A 21,153-nucleotide genomic window follows, 5' to 3' on the forward strand; every position below is an offset into this window, starting at 1 on the left:
GGAGATCACACGTTTCTTATTGAGGGTGCCAAAACTCAATGAAATCAGTTGAATCTTTCCTACTAAAAAGTTCCATTCAAAAATGTTACTAACAAGCCAATAAATAGGAGCGGGCCACCTTAAATAGAACTAACGGTGGAGTGAGCCCCCAGAGCACAAACATTTACCGAAGGGGAGCATGTTTACTGAATGGCACTTCAAGATGAGATTCATACGTTTAAAATGTTATTCCAACTATAAAGCCTTATACAGAGCGCTTAACTTGTCAACGGCCGCTTGTACTCCAGACGTCAATTTCTCTGCAGTGGGAACAGTAGCTGTTTGACAAAATTTTCTGCATTACTTTTGACCTACCCGTGAAAGTTTTCTGCGCCAAAACATCTTAACTTGTGGAACCTCGCATTGTCGCACTCTAGAATAAGCCCAGTCTTCTCATTGATTGTCTTAATTCGATGAACTTTCTGTCGTTCCATAAAAGCTTACTGTTAAATCAATCGAGGACAATGATTCGCTTTTTAGCGAAAGCTTACTGAAGTCGTAAATATGGCCTGCACTTGTTGCACAATGGTCACTCACTTGTAATCTCAATGTTTTCAACGAGTCGCTTTGAGTCAAAATATTACAAAGTTCGGGTAACCAGTCTTCGCTTACTTCATTGCAGATGTTGACGGTCAGATTGAATGTCGTTATTGATGTGTTGTCTTCCAAACCATTAACCAGGCAGTCCAGCCACTCGTAATCGGGGATACTGTACTGATTCAGTATCAGAGTGAGTGTAGTCAGTGACTTGTTTGCTGCTAAAGCTTCCTTTAAACCATATTCGTATAAGGTGACTCCTCCAGGGTCTTCAAAGTTGTTAATGGTCAGAGTGAGTACACGTAACGATGAATTGTCCTCCAAACCTCTAAAAAGGTCTGCTCCCCACTCTTGGTAACACCTACTATAGTTGTTGATTGTCAGACTTAATGCAGAAATCGATATATCAGCAAAGGCATCGCCCAGACTGTATTTCCAACCCATCAGGAAAGCAGTCTCCTCCAGCGAGATATACTCGTGTCTAAAGTTGTTGACTGTAAGATTGAGCGAAGTCAGTGATGCGTTTTGAGTCAGAACATCACGAAAACAGCTTTTCCAGTCTACGAGCTCTTCATATTTGATTTTAAGACTGTGCTCATTTCTTCCGCTGTCTTTAACTGGAGAATTATTGACAGAGCAATCTAGCCCACTAAACAATTCATCTGAAACTACACACGAGTCGTTCACACTTAACAGAACTGCCGGGTTGTTTTGTGACATTTCTTGAAGGACATCCTTTCCCTTTAAGCTCACCTCCCCCCAGACGTTCAAAGTAAGGCAAGGCAGAGCCTGAGATGGCTTAAAACGTCTTGCTATACAATCAGCAAAATCATCAGTTAATCTGCTGTGGACATTCAAAGTTAGACTAGACAGCGGGAATTGTGCAAATAAATCACATAGGCCTTCACTCCCTTCCAAACTCAACTCACCCCAAAGGTTTACGGTCAAGTGCTGTTTTGGAAAAAGCTCATTCGTAAGGACAAAAGGACGTAGAGAGGCCACATGATTGGCTGTCACTTTGCTGCCAGTGTCTGGGTGAAAATCAAGGACAACTGGTGCCTTCTTTGAGAAACGCAGATTCTTCAAAACGGTGTGCCAGTTTTCAGGCTTCTGTCCATAGACGAACGCTCTGAAACAATTCAATGAACGATTTTTTATAAGACCTCTTTCTAACAAACTGGCACCAGAAATACTCAGATTTCCATTAACTCGAAGATCAAGAGAGTTTAAAAAGGTTGGACCTTTAAGTCCTTTACTAACTGCAGCAGCTAACGAATCCTGCATGTCACCACAAATAATTAGAGACAGAGAAGTTAGAGATTTGTTTGTAAAAAGCTTTTCTAAGGCCTCTTTTGCAGTTTCACTCATTGAACCATAAATCTTCAGAACAACAGACGTTAGTGGTGTAACAGCAGATAACCCTTCTTCAAGAGCAGCGGCCCAAGCCTCACGCCACTCTTCCGACAATGCAAATGTCACTTTTCTTAAGGTCTTGCTTGCAGCTAAACCTTTACCAATGATAGAAGCCGCATCACGAGGTATGTCGTTTGACACTGTAAGGATAAACTCCAGTAAACTGGGGTTTGCAGCTAACCCATCAAACAGAACATTGGCTACTTTTGTTGTCAACTCACGGTTAGAGAAGCTTAGAGTCGTAACGTGCGAACAGGATATGAGGAGATCTGAGACAATTGCCATTTCGTCCTCGTCAGGATGGTCAAAATTAGTCACATTAAGTTTAACAGGCTGCTGTAAAGTTGAGAAGCTTTGACAGGCCTTCAAAACATTAACAAAGTACCGGCAATTCCAGTGAAACCCTTCATCATGTGGGTTAATCGAGATCTCCAGTGGAAAAGGTTTGAAAGAACAAAGAGTAGCCGCCATTCGTTCAGCATTTCCACTTTCAACAAAGCTCTCAATGAAGAAAGTTGCTTCCTGATAACTGATATCGGGCCAGCCTACCCATCGAAAGCTGCACAGCTTCTCGCCAATCTGAGTAAATAGAAGGATTGCTTCCTCACCTAGCAAACCAGCTACAAATAGAAATACTTGTGGATATTTTCCTACCAAATCATCATAGTCTAAAAGCTCAAACACGTTGAACTTGTTTTCTCGTAACTTGTGCGCAATATATGATGCAGCCAAGTATTCTTGAAAAGACTTATGAAGAAAGCAGTATTCATGTTGTGGATTTAATCTCTTCAAACTTTCCTCCTTGTAAAGAAAACCTAGTCCACGAGCTACCAACTTGTCATTTTTCCTTTCCAATTCCTTCAATTCGTTTTCACGAAAACTATGACGATCGTTCAGCAAGCACTCCCAAGCTAGCTTTCCAAGTGCAAGGATGTCCTTTTCAAATTCTTTCTCTAAAACTCTGTCATCTTCATTGGCTTTTCGACCGTGTTTTGTACAATATCTTCTCAAAAGGCACCGGACAATAATTTGGTAAAGCTCAGTACGGGAAGATGGGAGTTTTCCTGCATAGTCTTCATAAATAACACACAGAAGAAGTAGATTTAGTGGATTGTTTCGGAGGGCATGTAATAAGGTGTTTTCTTTTATTTCTTCTATCAGTCCCTCTCCTTTTGTACAATGTTCTGGATCAACACTCTTAAAATGTTTCCTGATATACTCGAAAGCATCGCTTTCAGTGAATCCTTCGATCTGTCAAAGAACGTCAAAAACAAACTCCTTTCTCACGTCAATTCCTTTCTCTTGTCGACAAGTGGCCAGGACATAACAGAATGGCAGAATTCTTCTGTGAAGAAGTTCATCCACGTAATGCTTTGACTTTTCAGGAAGTTCGTCCAGACCGTCCAAAATTATTAAAATTCTCTCCTGATTATGAATGTCCCTCAAGAAATCCAACAGCTTTTCTGTGGTATTTTCGTCAATATCCTTTGGCAGAAGTTGTTCTATGATGGCTTCTTTGATATTTCCATCGATGTCTCGGCATTTTAACAACAGCACAAGTTCAAAACTGGGAGAGGTAAACGTTGTTGCAGTGCTTTTATTTGCCCAGTCATGAGCAACTTTAAGGCAAAAAGTCGTTTTACCAATTCCGGGACTTCCCTCAACAAGCGTCATGGCATCTTCACCTTTGTTAAGAGCCCTGAAGATGTCATACACGTTCACCTCACAACCTTCTGCTCGAACGCCACCTTTTGGTCTTGAAATTATTTTCAATCTCGTGTAGACGTCTTCAAGAGGCAATTGAATAGTGTTGTCCCAAAGAAGCGGCCTTAAGTGAGCGCGTCTATTGTACTCTGCTCTGAGCAACTTCTCAACAACTGAGTTGTCGGTACCTACAAAAAAGTGACAATTGTTTCTTTCAGCTGATCCTCAGGTCTTGCAAGACGAAATTATCACTAACCCTAAGATAAGAGATTTTTAGTTTCAATTGTTGCACCATTCCCCGTTAGTACACCAACCCACTCCCCTCCCAAACACCTGCAGTTTTGCTGACTATACATTCCATATAAAAAGGAAAAAGTTATCTAGATTTTTTCAACTCAGTTCAATGTCTATTGTAAAGAGAGAACGACGTTTTTCAGTTTGCAGACCATGTTTCGGCATGTCAGTCAAATGCCATCGTCAGTTACAATAACGATACATACGGAAAGAGGTGTTACACGGACAACGACAGATTACCACGTCTAACGTGTTGAATAAGAATACGCATTATCCACTTAATGTGCATTGCTTCCTTCAGTTTGAGTTTGAAATTAGTGTAGACAGAATCTACAACAGTAAAACAATCCGAGAGGGACGCAGCGTGAAACCTACGGAGGCACCATCTAACTAACGAAAGGGGCCCAAGTTAAGGCCCCTAGTTTGGCGATATTGCACTTCTGTCAACGTCAAGAAAGTTTGTTGTGTTTTGAGGCCTATTTAAACAGTTTCAACATTTGCTTCAACATGCGTTCAACACAGTTGTTAAGCCAAATGTCGGGGGCGTTTGAACAGGTCGTTCAACATAGTTGAAAGCGTGAGAAAAATGCTGAAAGCTTGTCGAAAGTGTATTGAATCAAATTTAAATTGGTTTAAACTTTCATTCAGCATCGATTCAACATTTCCTTTGTTCTTTAAAAAGCTGAATTACGTTGAAGTCGTTTGAACACTTCGTTCATCCAACATATGCCCAACACCATTCAACTTTTGTTGAACGAATGTTGGGCGAATGTTGAAATCGTTTAAACGGGCCTTTAAGCTGCGTAATCAGGGACTTAGCTCGCGCGTTATAACAAATTTACTTGCACTGGCTGTAATGCCAGCTATATTGGTGAGACCACTCGCCACATTTCCACCCGCGTTCGTGAGCACCTGTGCTGGGACACATTATGAGACACTCATGAAACATCTTGAATGATTCAGCGGCTTGTCGCACTGAGGGCACCTCGAATTGCTTTCCTGTTATAGAATCTGCCTGCGCTAATTTTCAACGGCTTCAACTGAAGGAATGAAACATGTTTGCAAACCAAAAAACATCGTTCCCTATTTTTATTGTCATTCTGGTGTTTTATGGAATGTCTATTGTAATGTAATAAAGTACCGATTAGCAGTGGTTTTCTCGTTACCTTCAGTATTTCTGGCTTATTTCTTGTCAAAAAGGAGAAATAAATATTTTGCAAGAACTTATTTTGACAAAACGTCAGCTAGCACAGTTTAACAAGGACTCTTAAGACTAGTCACCATAGCAACCTGAAGATCAAGTAGATTTAAATAAATACACAAACTACAATAGCAAATGGCATGAACTGAATGACAGAACTGACGTACACTTCCCTTCCCCAGGCCAACAAGCACAACTGACTCCCAAATCACTTTTCATAGCATTTCCATACTTTCGGATCTTTGCTTTAGGGAATTAAAAACCGTAAGAATTACCTGTAAGACCTTTACTACTTGACAGTTTGGGCTGCTTCGGAGTTGAAGTGCGTGTTGTGCTTGGAGACAATGGTCTTTTGCCCTTTGCTAAATTCGTCTCCTCAGATGAAACTGGGTGAAAAAAATGCATTGCTCTCTTTAACTAGATGTGTGACTCCTTGCAAAAGACAAATTAATTTCTGACAAACTGGTGATCTGTTGACAAGCAACAGAGCCCATCACAGTTTCCAGAGGTTAGTATTTGAGTGTTATGACTTTGGCTGGGTGATACTAAGACTAAGAACTTCCTTTGTTAAGGACGTTGACACCTAATAGAAAGTTAGCTTTGTCTGGTTTATGACTATACAGGAAAAGCAGATCTTAGCCAGGACCATTTAAAACGTCTCCAGAATGAAGCTCATCGACCTCTAAAAACTTCGTCATTACCTTCAATTTTCTCCCAAGATTCCTCTGAGCACTTACAAGATGTCTGCTTTTCCAGCAGTCATAACTTTCCCCAGAATTCATTTTTATCGAGAGGCTCTGTCATTAAGAAATCGAATCACTCGGAAATTCCTGAGATGCGCAGAATGTATGCGCACTAACAACAGGAGGTACCTTCCTTAAGTCAATAGTGCGATGTTACCATAAACTGTGACCTAATAAGAAGACAACATGTATGTTCATCCTAGCAGACATTTAACAAAATATGCGATAGTACCTTGTTGAACCTCCATAACAAGTGAAGGGTCCTTGTTGGCCTCAACGATTACCACGTGCCTTCCATCCTCGTCACTGGCATTGCTCCCTTAAGAAAAAAAACATATATAGAAACATAGGTCCACCCATTTTTATTTTTCTCCTTCTAGCAGCACCACCCAGAAGTACCTTGTCAGTGCCACTACCTCAGTGGAAAAACACCAACACATCAATGGAATCTATTTTACCTGTCATAATTCGGACACAACTGGTATCAATTTACAGGTACAGTGTTTTACTGTTGTGACCATAACTTATGCTGCTTGGAAACCAGAAATCTTGTGGTACATAATAGGCTTCTTACTAAATGCAAACAGCTAAAGAAAACGAAGGTTTCTTCCAGAACAGGGCCATCTTCATTTGAGGAAAAAAAAACCTAGCGCACATCCAAGTAAATTTCAAACACCATGCATTAATCACTATGTACTTACTTTGCGAAATGTTCAGCATCCTTTCTACAAGTCTGCCACACTCTTCCTCCCAACTATATTTCTGTGCATATTTTCCACAAACACCTTTGGTCTCTCCAAGCCGTACATCCCTGTCTTTTTCACGAACAGCCCTGATTGCCTTGGCCCACTCTTTAGGATCGTCTGAATTCACGACACTGTAAGAACCATACAGCACTTTCTTTAAAGCTTCTCCAAGACCCGAGTTACCACTGACAAGCACAGGAAGACCAGCAGATAAAGCTTCAAGAGCAGCCAGCCCAAAGCCTTCAGTTCTTGAGGGCATAATAGCAAGATCTGCCTCGGAAAACTGTTGAGCTAGCTGCTCTCTTTCTTTAAAACTACGCACAGTTAGTTGAGTAGGAGCAATGCCTTCCTTGAGTAACATTTCTCTGACTTTCTCTTCTTCTCCATTTGGTGCACCAACAAACACAAGTTTGTAGTGTTGTGACACGTCTTTAAGTTCAGCAATTGCCCTGGAAGCAATATCATATCCCTTTAAGTGAAAGTCTTCGTTGTCCCCACGTCCAAACACTAAAACCCGAAATGTTTTTCTTTCTTCAGTGGCTTGCTTCACATCAGCAAACTCAGAGAAGACCCCTGGGGTGAGATTGAGAACATCTTGGTCCTTTCCACAGGAACGGAGGTAACAGGAGAAAGCTTCAGCCAGCTTGGGTCCAACTGCTACGACTTGATCAGCTAATTCACAGAGTTTCACCTCTGCCTGGTGCTTTTTCTCACCTTTGGAAATGGGGTCTGCATAGCTCTTGAACATTCCAAGTTCTTCAGGGTCGGTATGAACAACCTGAATCCATTTACAATCACCATGCAGACGTTTTATGTGGGGCACTTGACGACCGAGATGGACTCCATGGCCTATCACACAGTCCATGACATGACCTTTTGGAATGGTGGCCAACCAGTCAATTGGATCATCATAACCAGGCATCTCCTCTGCTTCAATAAGATTGACATTGTGACTAGCAGCGCCCCTTTTGTCCTCTTCACTACAGTGAGGGAGATAGACACTGACTTCTACATTGTGGTGTTTTGCCAGCTGGATCGCAAGTTCTCTATTAATGGTTGACAAGCCTCCTTTTGTAGATCGCCATTCACTACTGAGAAGAGTAACTTTTAGTTTCCTGTCGGAAGCCAAGCTTGGCCTACTTTCTAGGCATTCCTGTGATGTAGAGGCTGACGTGCTAGGCAAGGAGGAATCCTAAAACAAATGTGTAATTGATTTAATGAAGGAGACTCAACATGCTAATGTGCTAACACCAGACAGTTATCAGAGATCATGGTCACCATGACCCAAAGCTATTGAGCTTGCTATATTTTAGAGGAGTAAATTGAATTTAAGGAGGCTGCCTAATGGATCATTTAAGTTGAATGTACCTGTTCAGTAGTTCGAAGGGTTTATTCACAATCGTCCCGCAATTACCTTGATAACAAACTAGAAAGTAAGAGGTTTTTTAACGGGATCCATGTCATCCCAAACTTTCATAACATGGAAGAAACAATTCCTTTAATACATGATCAGAGGAACAAATATGTTCTTTGCAGTGTAGACTAAAAATAAGAAGCCTTCTTCCCTTGCGTCTCAGGTAAAATTGGAAACAATTTATTAAAGCTGATCAAATGTCTTAGGTTTCACTAAGATCCTTTCAAAGGCCCAAAACTGCTATTGACCAGCAAAGCAGGTTACAGAACTATGAGTTAATAACTTTGTTCAGTCTCTCATATTACTTTATTTAAAATTAGTTTCGAGAGTAAGATTAGCTCAGTCTGGGGAAGGTCAACCCTGTCCTGGAGTTAGCTCTTATTGGGGGACTGGGCACCTCACAGGCGTAAGGTTAGCTTAGTCTGAGGAGGGTGAACACCTGCCATGGGATTAGCTATTGTTTGGGGAATTGGGCTTCGCGTAGGGATACAGTTACCTTAGTTTAGGGAGGGTGAACACTACCCTGGGATTAGCTATTGCTTAGAAGATTGGGCATCTCATAGGGGTAAGGTTAGCTTAGTTTGGGGAGGGTGGACACTTTCCCTGGGGTGAGCTATTGTTTAAGGGATTGAGCATCACATAGGGGTAAGGTTAGCTTAATTTGGGGAGGGTCAACAACCACCCTGGGGTTAGCTATTGTTTGTGGGATTGTGCATCCCATAGGGGTAGGGTTAGCTTAGTCTGGGGAGGGTTAACACCCACCCTGTCATTAGCTATTGTTTGGGGAATTGGGCATCTAAGAGGGGTAAGGTTACCTTTGTTTGGGGAGGGTGAATACAGGTCTACCCTGGGATTAGCTATTGTTTGGGGGATTGTGCACATCACAGCAGTAAGGTAAGCTTAGTTTTGGGGAGGGTGAACACCTACCCTGCGGTTAGCTATTGTTTGGGGAATTTAACACCTCTTTGGGGTACGGATAGCTTAGTTTGCGGAGCATAAACACCTTCCCTGGGGATAGCTATTGTTTGGGGGATTGGGCATCGCATAGGGGAAAAGGTAGCTTAGTTTGGGGAGGGTGAACACCTACCCTGGGGTAAGCTATTGTTTAGGAGATTGGGCACATCACAGGGGTAAGGTTAGTTTAGTTTTGGGAGGGTGGACACCTCCCTGGGGTTAGCTCCTTTTGGGGGGATTGGACATTTCATAGAAGTATTCATGAATAGGTTAGTTTGGGGAGAGTGAATAGCTGCCCTGGGTAAGCTATGTTTTGTGGGATTGGTCACCTCTTAGGGGTAAGGTTAAACTTAGTCTGGGGAGGGTGAATACCTGCCCTGGGGTTAGCTATCGGTTGGGTGATTGCACAAATCACAGGGGTAAGGTTAGTTTAGTTTGGGGAGAGTGAACACCTGCCCTTGGGATAGTTATCGTTTGGGGGATTCAGCACCTCACAGATGTAAGGTTAGCTTAGTTTGGAAAGGATGATCACCCCTTACGGGGAGACAGAGATCTCCGTAAGCCCCGGCGCCTGGCGAAAATCGCCGGCCAATCGTCCTGGGCGCGCCCGCAACTCAGATCCAATTAAAAAAAATAGATAAATACTTTGTTTTGCATTTAACGGCAACTTTTCCATTTGCGATGCCTTCTTTCCCTTGGGTAAATACATTACGAAATAAATAAAGTTTTCCTTAAAGAGCCAAGTGTCCAAAAATGTTTTTGACTGAATAAACTTGAAAGTTTGGTCAAAAATTTCGCCACACCACCGCTTGAATCTGTTTGCAGACGTCGATCGTACGTTCAGCAAACGAAACAGGTTCAGATTGCGAGGCAGCGGTTACCGACGAAAAGCGCTCCATATCAGACAACATACTAGTATGTATACCAACACATGCAAAATGCAAGCGAGCCAGAGGCGCATGGAGGGCACTTATGCACCTTTATACATTCCTCTGTCGGCTACTCCATTTTATTCTCCTTCTACTCCCAAATTTAGGGAGAACCCTGGCAGAGGTATTGTTTGGGGGTTTTCTGCATCTCATACGGGTAGGTAAGCTTAGTTTGGGGAGGGTAAACACCAGCCTTGGGTTCCATGTAACTCTTGTTTGGGGTATTGGGCATTTCAGAGGAGTATGAATAGGTTTGTTTAAGGAGAGTGAATAGCTGCACTGGGGTTAGCTACATTGTATCTTTTGGGGGGTCTTGCACCTCACAGGGATGAGGTTAGCTTAGTCCGGGGAGGAATGGACACCTGCCCTGGGGTTAGCTCTTCTATGCCAGACAAATAATGCACACACACATAGGGTGTCTTGACTGTACAATATTCAAGATGAGCATTATCTGTATCAGTTCAGTTACCACAGACTGAAAGTTACCTTAATTGTCAACCTGGACATCACAGGAAGCCTTCAGAAACAACCTTCAACTATGATGCTAAATTAAAACTGCAAATAGAAAGGAAAGCTTGTTTCAGTAGGGTGGTTGTGTGTGATTTCATGTTTGCTTGAACAATATTAGGGTGCTTAAGCAACGACGACGGCAATGGCAATGAAATACAAGTGCTCCTATCAGGAGTTGAACCTACAGTAAAGACCTTCTGATTACTAGTTCGGAAGCTCTACCACTGAGCTACTAGAGACTTGTGGGAGCTAAGGCCATTAAACTAGGTTCATAGGACAAATATAGGAGCAGGCTAGCAGGGCTGTCACTAAGATTTCAAGTTGCTGGATAAATACAACAAGTAGGCGGGGAATCAAACAGCTAGGAATTTCTTTTGGTTCTATTTTTCTTCTATTTTCCTATGAAAATAGCAGGGGGCCGCGTTCTTAGTAACCGGGGGAAATCCCCGGCCCCTGCCTCTTAATGACAGCCCTGGGCTAGGAGCACTCAGATAGGAGCATAGGAGCACTCAGATTTCTTTTTTCCGAGTATGCCTGACTGTCACTTTCTGGAATAATAAATCATTCTCATTCAAATATAAATAAGAAATATACATGTACCATCACATTTATTTCATATACCACACGCTCCACATTCAAATCCTAGCAGTAGGTAGATATTTGTCCATGAACCTAGTTTAATGGTCTTAGCTTCCACGAGTCTCCTGTAGCTCAGTGGTAGGGCATCCGAACTAGTAATAGGAAGGTCTTAGGTTCAACTCCTGATAGGAGCACTCGCATTTCTTTTTTCCGAGTATGCCTGTGTCACTTTCTAGAATAATACAGCATTCTCAACACAAGGTTTTATTTTTCCCCGCGTACATGCACAGAACTGGCCACTGGAGTCGCAGAACCTACATAGAATGTATGAAATATGATGGATTTACAAGCAAACTACATATCCCTTCATGTATATAATTTCAATTTAAACTTGTAAACTTATCCGCAAGAGCAGACTTAATGCAGCCATAACTTGTATTCATACTGAGCTTATAGTCACTGGGAAATTACAGACTCGTCCCCATTCGTCTCTCTTGTCACGCGTGATGTCTCACGTGATGTCTCGCGTGACGGGGAGCGCAAAGGGTGATGGGAAGGCGGGAAGGAGAGACTTTCTTTCTTTCCCTTTCCTTCTTCCCATCACCCCTTGCGCTTCGCTTTCTTCCTTCCCATCACTCTTCACGCTCTGCGTTTCCCAACAAGAGAGACGACTGGGGATGAGTCAGGGGAAATTAATTTTAAAACCAGTTGGGACAACTAGAGTGGCATTGCAAACAGCTTCTAAAGAAAGGGAATTACATTTACCATAGTTTAGCTACAGGTAAGGGTGGATTTCCAAATTTGGGTGAGTCATAGAAACCAAAAGAATTTTCTACAGATGTTCTTAGACGTAAGACACATTCCTGAATAGCAACTTAAATGTGAGATGGCATCACAAATTTTCTTCTGTCCACCAAAGCATTTAAGGCTTGGTAGTGATCTGAGCTTCGTGTTTGTTTACTCATAGAGGAATATAAGAAAGGTTAAGGAATGTTATTTGTTGATTTTTTTGTTTAAAATGGGCATTTCCAGAAAAAAGTCCATACCCAACCCAGGGTTGTAGCTAAGAAATTTGTCTGCCGGCTAGCTGAAAAATTGAGCCGGCTAAAGAAGGCGCGAAGTGCCTTCTGCCATTGGCATAGCCGACGGAGGGGTAGGTATGGGAGGGGGTCACCCCCTCCCATTAGGGGGGTATGGGGTGCCTCCCCAGGAAATTTTGAAAATTCAAATTCAATTTGGTGCACTCTGGTGAAATCTAGGGGCTCTTTTATGCAAAAAGAAACAACCATTAAAGAGAAGGTCAGCTGTGGTGCTGCAGTTTGAAATGTGTGGTACAGAGATTCACCCTGAATTTATTCAAAATTTTCTCCCTCGCTTTGACGTTTCCATATTTCCTTCGTGTGGCTTTCGTTGTTTGGCGTTCCTTGAACTCTCTACCAGGTCTGTTCACTGTGCCCCTAAGGAGAATGACAGACCTTCTGAGTAGACAGTGCTTTCTTTTACTTCAGTTCGTCAATCTATGCTGTTTTCTTAATTCTCTTTTTGGTGAGCTCACTAGAAGAATAGTTCTTTATTTAAACACGGTAAAATCCACCAGGAGTATAAAAATTAGAAATAACCTAACTCTCCTAAACAAAATTCAAAACCTAAATACAACTAATCTAATCTAGCTAAAACCCGTTTTTCATGAATGCCGTGTATACTCTAACATTAAAAATGAAAATACGTGCGTAAGATTTTCAATATTTACTTTAACATTAAAGTAATGAGAACGAAAGCTACATCGCTTTCCATTCATTCCGAAAAGATAAGTGCTTTTAAGTTTGCACTAGAATATCAGAAAATCGATTCTTATAAAGCTTAGAACTGCAAACAAAAGAGCTGTCTACTCGGTCGTTCAGCTGTTCATCCAGTTTTGCGGGTTCATTCACTCAGTTTCTCGTTCGTTCGTTTTCGCCAGCGAGCACTCGGCGGACCGTTTACGTCTCTGGTTTTTGGTTTCTGGTTTGTTCAGTTGTTCCTCAGTTTGCTCAGTTCTTCTTGCTATTCATGAGCATAAGCATGTTATAAACAATAAAATTTAACCAATGAAAAGCTGTATTAAAACGCTACGAAAAAGTTCCTTCATGCTACAGAGAAAGACTTTTTCTTTCTCCGATCCGACACGAATACCTGGTAACAAACTCGTTCCCAATCTTTTGCAACGCCTGGAATGCGGGGGCGTGTTGACAAGATGGCGGACGCAGAAAACGGAAAGAGGACGTGGTAAACAAGTTCTCAAAACAAGACTTTATTTTAATTACTTTATGGCATCGATACTCAAGGTAGTCAGGATTTTTTTCAACCTTTTGACTTAAAATATATTATTCTAAATCGAACAATTGCTAGTGGGTAACTAAAGAACTGTTCATTGCCCTTTTAACCGAGTGTTTGCCACCCAAAATTCAGCCGGCGATGACCTCTTTCCCAGCCGGCGAATTTTGCCGGCAGCCGGCGCTTAGCGACAACCCTGCAACCCAAGGAAGGTGGTAATCAAAAATTCCTAGGGGGGGGGGGGGGGAATCTTAAAAACCAAAATTTTAGAAACATTAAAGTATGGAGCTAAACTGGAATTTCCAGGGGGGGAAGGGGAGATGCAAAACAAAAAAAACGTCTCTGGTGTGGGGGAGTACAGATATTTTCTGGAACTGTACAATGCCTCGTTGATGCATATTATGCATATTGCTTATGGGTGCAAATAATTATAATTAATAATTCTGCCATCATAGCCTGCAGTGCAGGCGTTTTTTATGGGCGAGCGCTGAATAATAAATTTAGTTCGTATATTTGAAGGAGGCTGAGGGGGAGGGGGCAGGAAATGAGAGCGAAAAAAAAACGCCTGCCCGCAAACCCTGTGTAATCGCCAAACGCCCCTATTTATAGTTGCGCTTGATCAGTGGATTTCCGGCTTCATTCATCACAGCTTGTGCAGTCATGTCACGTACTTCGCGTGATCTAAGTTTCTACTTTGAAATCAAGCACAATAAAGTGAAAGTTGTCTCTGTCTCAAAATAAAAAGAATCATGAAAGAATAAAGCTACTGTGTGACGGTCAAATTAGTAAATTCAGTAAAGTTAATTTTCTACGTTCGCTTTCAGAAGATTTACAAGTGTCACGCTGTGCGCTGCAAAGGTCAAATACAGAATATCAAGCACAGATCAGTTCAATGTTTTTTCGGGGCTATGCGAATACAAACCTTTACCCGGTCCAACTGAACAGCATGCGAGTCGTCCCCAGTTATCACACAAAGCTGCTGGTCAACTGGTGTATTAATCTTTTTCAGCAATCGAAAAAACGGACAGTACTCCTCCGCTGAAGCAATGATTAACGGTTTTTTCCATCCTCAATATCTTTTTAGTCGGTATCCGTATTTTGTTAGTCCCATTGAAGTTGCTTCTTCACAGCACTTTTCAGCGGACAGACAAGGATTGCATCAGCACTTTTGCTCGATAAAATCAATTTAAATGCCCTTCAGTCGAACCAACAACGGAAAGGTAAAGGCTTTTTCCAAAAGCGGGAGGAAAATCTGTCTCAGTGAAAAAATTATTTCTTTTTGTTCGGAGCTCAATTCAAGCGATATTCCAATTTCTGAAAGATACGGTTTCATTGAGCACAGTGCTAGTGGAGCTGGAATGAAATGACATGCGGACTGATCTGCCGTGGATTGTCAGGTATCAATCAATATGTGACCTACCGCACCAATCAGAGCCCCCGTCTATCCAGTGTACGGGTTCTGCAAACAAACAATGAGTGCGGGCAGGCGTATTTTTCCCTCCTCTCCCCCTCCCCCCTCCTTCATTTCTCAGCCAGTGGTCCTCTCCCTTACTCTCCCTTAGGGTCACTTTTGACTCGCTCCAGCCCTCTCGCGCTTCCTCGCCCAAGATGACAGCAACGAAGGATTATTCAGCGCTCCCGCTCCAAAAATACGCCTGCATTGCAGGCTATGCCATCAAGAGAAACAACATGTCTTGGCATCGGTTAACATGGATGACCTATAACTTCTTTTGAAATGGCTTGCAAAGATTCGATGAACCAACACAACAGTGAATGAATATTTGAGCATTTGAGGCGATCACTTTAAAGCTTCCTGTTTCATTTAACACTCAGGTTCAAATTGTTAGAATCTATGAAGTGAGTCTGTACCAACAAAGTTTTGCTTTGTTCTGAAAGAAAAACCAGCAGGAAAGCCACCAGCCAAAGCAAAAACCAATCGAAGAAAAGCATTTAGCAATTTGAAATCTTCCAAACATGACACACATGCAACCGCAAAAAAAAACTTGTGAAGACGCTGAAGAGTCAGGGCCGTAGCCAGAAAAAAATAGGGGCTGAGGCAATATCCATGGTTTAATTCCCGGCCTAGCAATTTGAGGTCTTTATGATGACTACGTAAATAAACAAAACACTGGGATCAAACCTTATTTGACAAAAATTCCGCTAAGAGCCCTTAAGGCCATCTAGATCTAGAGATCGAGGTGAAATTTTTTTTTTGGGGGGGGGGGGGGGGAGCGGGGGCTATTTAAATGCTACTTTAGGGGCTCTGTGTTCTTGTATGCGGCTGTTTAATGTGTTTGTTGGCGGTTTGTTTCTATAGGAAGGCCTTAGATAACAACGACCTAAAACAGGTTTGCCTGACCAGAGGTTTCGTGAAAAGAAGGGTTTATTGGGCTCAGTCTCGCAGGCTCATAAAACTTGGTCTCGGCCGTTCTCATTTGAGGATTTTCGTTTCTAAATGGCAACAAAGTTAGCTATTAAATGCCAGCGCGATTCGCCTCTGCCCACTAGCATCACACCGCTGTAGAGGCTCGAGCAGGTCCACAGGGATTTCGCTGTAGACATAGGCTAATGCAAGGCCATTCAGCCTGTTAGAGCCCATCGATGAACAGCACCAGGTCTTCAACCTGTGGAGAGCGCTTAAGCTGCGTTCGCACGAACAGCTTCCTGTACTTAGTGGCGCTGCCGCCTGTCCGGTTTTTGCCTCTACAACTTCTTTCCGACCATCTCCAGTGGCTTTTTCACTGACACCACCATCTCTACTAGATGGAGTGAAAGACAAAGTTGCTTCGCTGAATACTAGTAATGCCAAAACAAGGTTAAATTTTTGTTCGATTGTTGAGAAGAACTGAAAGCATGTTATGAGAGCAACAACTTTCCGCTTTCTTTGAAAAAAGCTGTTGATAGAACGCTGCATTTTGATAGATTTTTCTCACTCAGAACAGAGAAGACAGAAGACTCGAGAAATGGCGAAAAAACACATGAAAACAAGACAGTTTTCTTTTGGAAACTGCTGCCTGGTTGTTGGCATGAATTTTTGCTTAATTTTTCTCACCTGTAATTCAGGGCACTGCCTGATTCGCGTTATCATTCAACATAATATCATGTTGCGTTAACATTTTTTTTTACTTATTTAACCGTTTGTGAATTTGTCAACAATGACTGAGGCAAGTGCCTCGGTTTGCCTCATACTGGCTACGGCCCTGAGAGTCTGAATTGAAATTTTTGAGGCAAAAAGTTAAGAAATGACATGGCACTCAAAAAGTTAAATTTCTCAATGGAAACGGCTGAATCTGCTTTGGAGGCAAAAGGATTCTCAGTTCCCTTTGTTAACAGAAAGTATGTCATCATGTCTATGGGCAAAGAAAATTCAGGTAGCGAGGTTCAACCATTGGTGTTTCCCTTCCACCGAGCAGCTTAAGTAGGAGACATGAACTCATCAATGATCATGGACGACATCAACATTACAGGCATTCATACCACGATTTTGCTTTTGTGTCATGTGTGATGTCATTTTTGAGACCATCATTGATATAACTTTGAACTCAAAAGAAAGATTGAGTTAACACAAACATTTCACACGTAAAGACATCATACAGTACTTTTCAACTAAGCTTCGCTTCAGGGGCTTTTTTCTCTTAGCAAAGCACTGGCAAATATTGTCCGTACATATTCAGTAAGTGTGATTTTAGTCGAGTTTCCTAGAGTCATGTCTAATCTGTCCTATATTTCTCAACAGATTCCCATGAAATATCACCAGCAAGCCTTGTTTTGAATTACCAAAGAAAACATGACATCATCATGCTTAGGGCTATAGAAACAAAATGTTAAAAAATGGATGGGTAGGGGAAGGCTTATCTAATGGCTTGTATGGGAGGTGTTAAGGATAGTTTTCTGTGCAGTGCGACTGATTTCAAGAACCAACAGAAACTTACCAAAAGTTGCTGCAGAGTATAGCATCACTGACATCTTGAATCCACGTAAAGCAACACTAGGACACTGGGTAGACCTTTAAAACAATTATTATTACATTAAAAGACCAATATTTATAAGTGATACATGTAGAACACTGAAATTACCCACTACCTTTTACGTATAAAGTATTAAGCTGGATTTCCATTGTTGCATAATGTTGCATACATTTACAGTGAAGATTCACTAAAATTCAAATTGAGTAGGGTTCGTTTACCCTAAAGGATTGGGACATCAGTCTTGAGAATTTAAGACTCCAATTTATTACTCCAATTTCTCATGTATGCATTTTTACATTAGGTTAAGAAAATTTTGAGAAAGACAGTAACAATCCAGACGACGTCTGTGATTGGAGAACGAAACAATAGGTCATTAGTTGGGAACAATCGATCCCCCAAAGAAAACAATGGGAGCTACGGTACTAGGGGACCAATGGAAATAGAGGTCTGGAAGAGGTACTGTACTATCCAAAATTTTAGCAGCTGAATCAACCTACTGGAAGCATGAGCACTCTATGAAGACTGAAGACTTCAAAACAGTAACTCTGTTGAAGGATACCTGTAATTTTTGACAGACCATCAAGTTCATCTAATTCACAATCTTAGGACATATTCACAAAAAAATAGGAGATTATATCAACACGCAAAATGAGCGCTTAAAAAATTTAACCAGACCGACTTTGGGGCTGTTTACATGGAGGGAGGACGATCCCAGCACTAGGAAGATCCTAGAACGCAGATCATCCTAGCGCCATATGTTTTCTGTATTCAGTTTACATGCAAAAAGTTGTACTTGGCCCTAGTGCTAGGATCTTCCTAGAGATAGGATCTTTCTAGCTGAGAAATAGGAAGATCCTAGTACTTAAGGAAGATCCTTGCACCATGTAAACTACCTTCGCTCGGAAGATCCTAGTACAAGGGACAAAAAAGAACAAATATGGCAGCAGTTGAGCGTTCAGCTGCTAAAGGCCGACAATTTTTCTTCTTTTCCTTTTCCACTTGGTAACCACTCCGACCGAAATTTCTGCATATAAACAAAGAGAAAAGTTGATCCACCTTCTAGGATCTTCCTCCCTCCATGTAAACAGCCCCCAAGCCATGACAAAAGTGTCTGTAATGATCACTCATCTTTCCTAGATGTATCTTTTCATTTAATTTATCAAACTCATTGATAATTCAAAAGCCAAAGACGAAGGAAATCATGCACCATGATGTGTTTGGATATCTGATTCAAAACTCCTTGGTTTTGCATCCTTAATTTCCCCTTCAAAATCAGTTTGTTTGAGAAGTTATATCAATTACACTCGTCACAGTGTTTCATCGCAATAACAAAAATGTTGAAGTTGGTCAAAAATACTGCACTACGTGTCATCTTTTCAACTCTCTTCTCGGTGTTTGATATGTGATGGAACACTGTGTCTCGTGTTTGATATACTACATCTCATTTGCAAGCAAGGGCCCAGTTGTAAACAGTAAGTTTATGTAAGGTTATGTAAGTTATTAAAACATTAAGTTATTTTAGACAAATTCTCTGGACTGGGGGTTAATTATATAAAATCTCCACTGATCTCCCGGTTGTTTTATGTTAATTTATTATTTTACCATTGGACCTGAGAGATTTAGACAACAAACAAAAAAAGAAATAGGGTAAAATCACAACGTGATGACATAAATCAAACATGTTCCTGTAAAATTCACAGAAGCATATAAATATGGAACCTTTCTTCGATGGATACCTACACGTTAGCTTAACTTTAAGATGACCGAAGAAAAAGAGTTATGGGAGTTCACAAATAAATCAAATTAGCTTCTAACAAGCAGATTGTACATATCACGCGATCCGTCTCACAACATTTACGTGCGGTTGCCTCGGAACAGAAGTGTGTACGTTCTGCTCGATTTATGCTCGCTGTCTGTGGAAGGGGGTAAGTATGACAGCGGTACACAGAACTTGACCTTATTTTATCTCGACGTTGAGTTCCCATAAACTTGTCCCAAGCTTACCTTCTGGCATGCCGAAAATCTGCAGGGAAATTGAGTTGCACGTAAACGCCAAAGCGATCACGCTATTCCCAGCAGCCTACATATTGAGACTCTTGTGACACGATGAAGTCAGCCCATGGTTACACGATTGACAACAGATAAGAAAACGCGAAAATTCAAAGATAAGAAATACAAAACAATTAAAAACTTCACCCTGATGAAGAGCTCTATGGCTGCACTTTTTTGCTACTCCCTAGACTTCCGCGTTGCATCCAAATATGGAAAAGAGCTTATTTTATTGGTCAAATAGTGTCACATGGTTTGTCATTTTGAGCTGAACGAAAATTATAAACGTTGGACAAGGAACCAAGGATTAAGGAAATGGATATTTGAGGGCATCGAAACATTCTCGTCCCCAGAGCCTCCTGTCCCTCTTAGCCGGCGGGGCCTTCGCAGCGGCTAAGAGGACCAGGCGGCTCTGGGGACAAGAATGGCATCGAAAGAAGAAAACCCAAGTCTAACATCAAGAACACCCAACCTGGGTGACTTAATAATCCCAGTCTCATCAACGAGTCGTTTGCTTTTGTATTTGTTTTTCTCTCCTTGGGCAGAAGCCTGTGATCTGGATTCTAAGGGGCTGTTTTCATGAGGGAAGATCAATAAGCACTAGGAAGATCCTAGAATCAGATCACCCTAGCGCCATTTGTTTTCTGTATTCAGTTTACATGCAAAAAGTTGAACTTGGCCCTAGCGATAGGATCATAGGATCTCCTTAACTGAGAGATAGGAAGATCCTAGCACTATGTAAGCTACCTTCGCTCGGAAGATCCTAATACAAGGGACAAAAAAGAACAAACATGGCTGCAGCCGAGCGTTCAGCTGCTAAAGGCCGACAATGTTTCTTCTTTTCCTTCTCCACTTGGTAGCCACTCTGACCGAAATTTCTGCATATGAAACACAGGAAAAGTTGATCCGCCTTCTTGGATCTTCCTTGTGCTAGGATCCTCCTCCCTCAATGTAAACAGCGCCTTAGCCAGAGTCAACCAGTCCTCAGGGGACCTTCAGACCACCAACAGTTCAGTTATTCAATCAAAGAAGAGAAATGACAGTTAAATTGTAATACATCATATCTTCTCGCTTGAAAGTAGTTGTAAAAATAAACTTTACTCGGGAAATTTTTTCAATCGAAGAATTAATACAATACCACAGAGGTCTGTCTTTGGCTCCTGACCTGGGCTGTGATCTGGCTTAAGAGCTATGCCGACGGCGGTTCAAGCTCCTGGCAGGTCTAACAAGACCGGACAGGCTTTAAGAGAAAGACCAGACAAAAGATAGTCCCTGGCTCTCGAGGTTTGGGGTTTTGGAATAGGGTCAACTACTCCACCTTGTAAAAGAGCTCTGTTTGGACTTTCTCAAAGTCGCTCGCTCGCTTCTCATTGAATGGACCTGGCGCGAGCTCTCGCTCGCTCGCGCTCCGCGCTCGCTCGCTCGAGCTCTGACGATCGCGCTTCGCGCTCTCTAAGCTCGACTTGTAAGCAAGTCTAAGCTCTGTTATACGGAAACCGCTACAATTAGGCTTCAAGCACAGTCCTTGTCACCTTAACCTCTAACCAATTAACCAGCAGGATGACTGCTACTGGCCAAAGCCTTCTCAGGGACGTTAGTAGTGTGATTGACAGTTTTCTGAGGTCCAAAGCAAAGCATGGAATATGCGCACCATGAACGAAACAGGTTATTGATGAGATGCAAAGGTAGCAGCTGAACATCATTACCCTGCGTACACCCGCCCCCTCCCCCCTCCCCTCAGTAAAGCTCCATGTTACTCT

General features: G+C 41.9%; 2 protein-coding genes and 2 pseudogenes across 6 annotated transcripts in view; all 4 read right to left on the minus strand.

Moving 5' to 3' along the window:
- The window catches only part of LOC146472168 (uncharacterized), a 55,999-nt pseudogene extending 36,543 nt beyond the window's left edge, over positions 1-19,456 (minus strand). The window contains exon 1 of the transcript XR_014866591.1: positions 19,349-19,456. The product of XR_014866591.1 is annotated as an uncharacterized LOC146472168 (transcript). The remainder of the gene's footprint in view (positions 1-19,348) is intronic.
- Positions 1-21,153, minus strand: part of LOC146472166 (uncharacterized) — a 128,548-nt gene that overhangs the window by 74,368 nt on the left and 33,027 nt on the right. The gene's annotated exons all lie outside the window — the stretch shown is intronic.
- Positions 1-21,153, minus strand: part of LOC146472167 (uncharacterized) — a 152,552-nt gene that overhangs the window by 38,469 nt on the left and 92,930 nt on the right. The window lies entirely within an intron of this gene.
- Positions 445-19,475, minus strand: LOC146472170 (uncharacterized; annotated as a pseudogene). The gene is made up of 7 exons (XR_014866584.1): positions 19,349-19,475; positions 17,309-17,382; positions 10,461-10,529; positions 6,633-7,869; positions 6,164-6,250; positions 5,464-5,574; positions 445-3,881 (listed from the first exon to the last, which is right to left on the minus strand). The product of XR_014866584.1 is annotated as an uncharacterized LOC146472170 (transcript).

Source organism: Pavona decussata, unplaced genomic scaffold (genome assembly GCF_977016875.1).
Source record: "Pavona decussata unplaced genomic scaffold, jaPavDecu1.1 SCAFFOLD_100, whole genome shotgun sequence".
Classification (NCBI taxonomy): domain Eukaryota; kingdom Metazoa; phylum Cnidaria; class Anthozoa; order Scleractinia; family Agariciidae; genus Pavona; species Pavona decussata.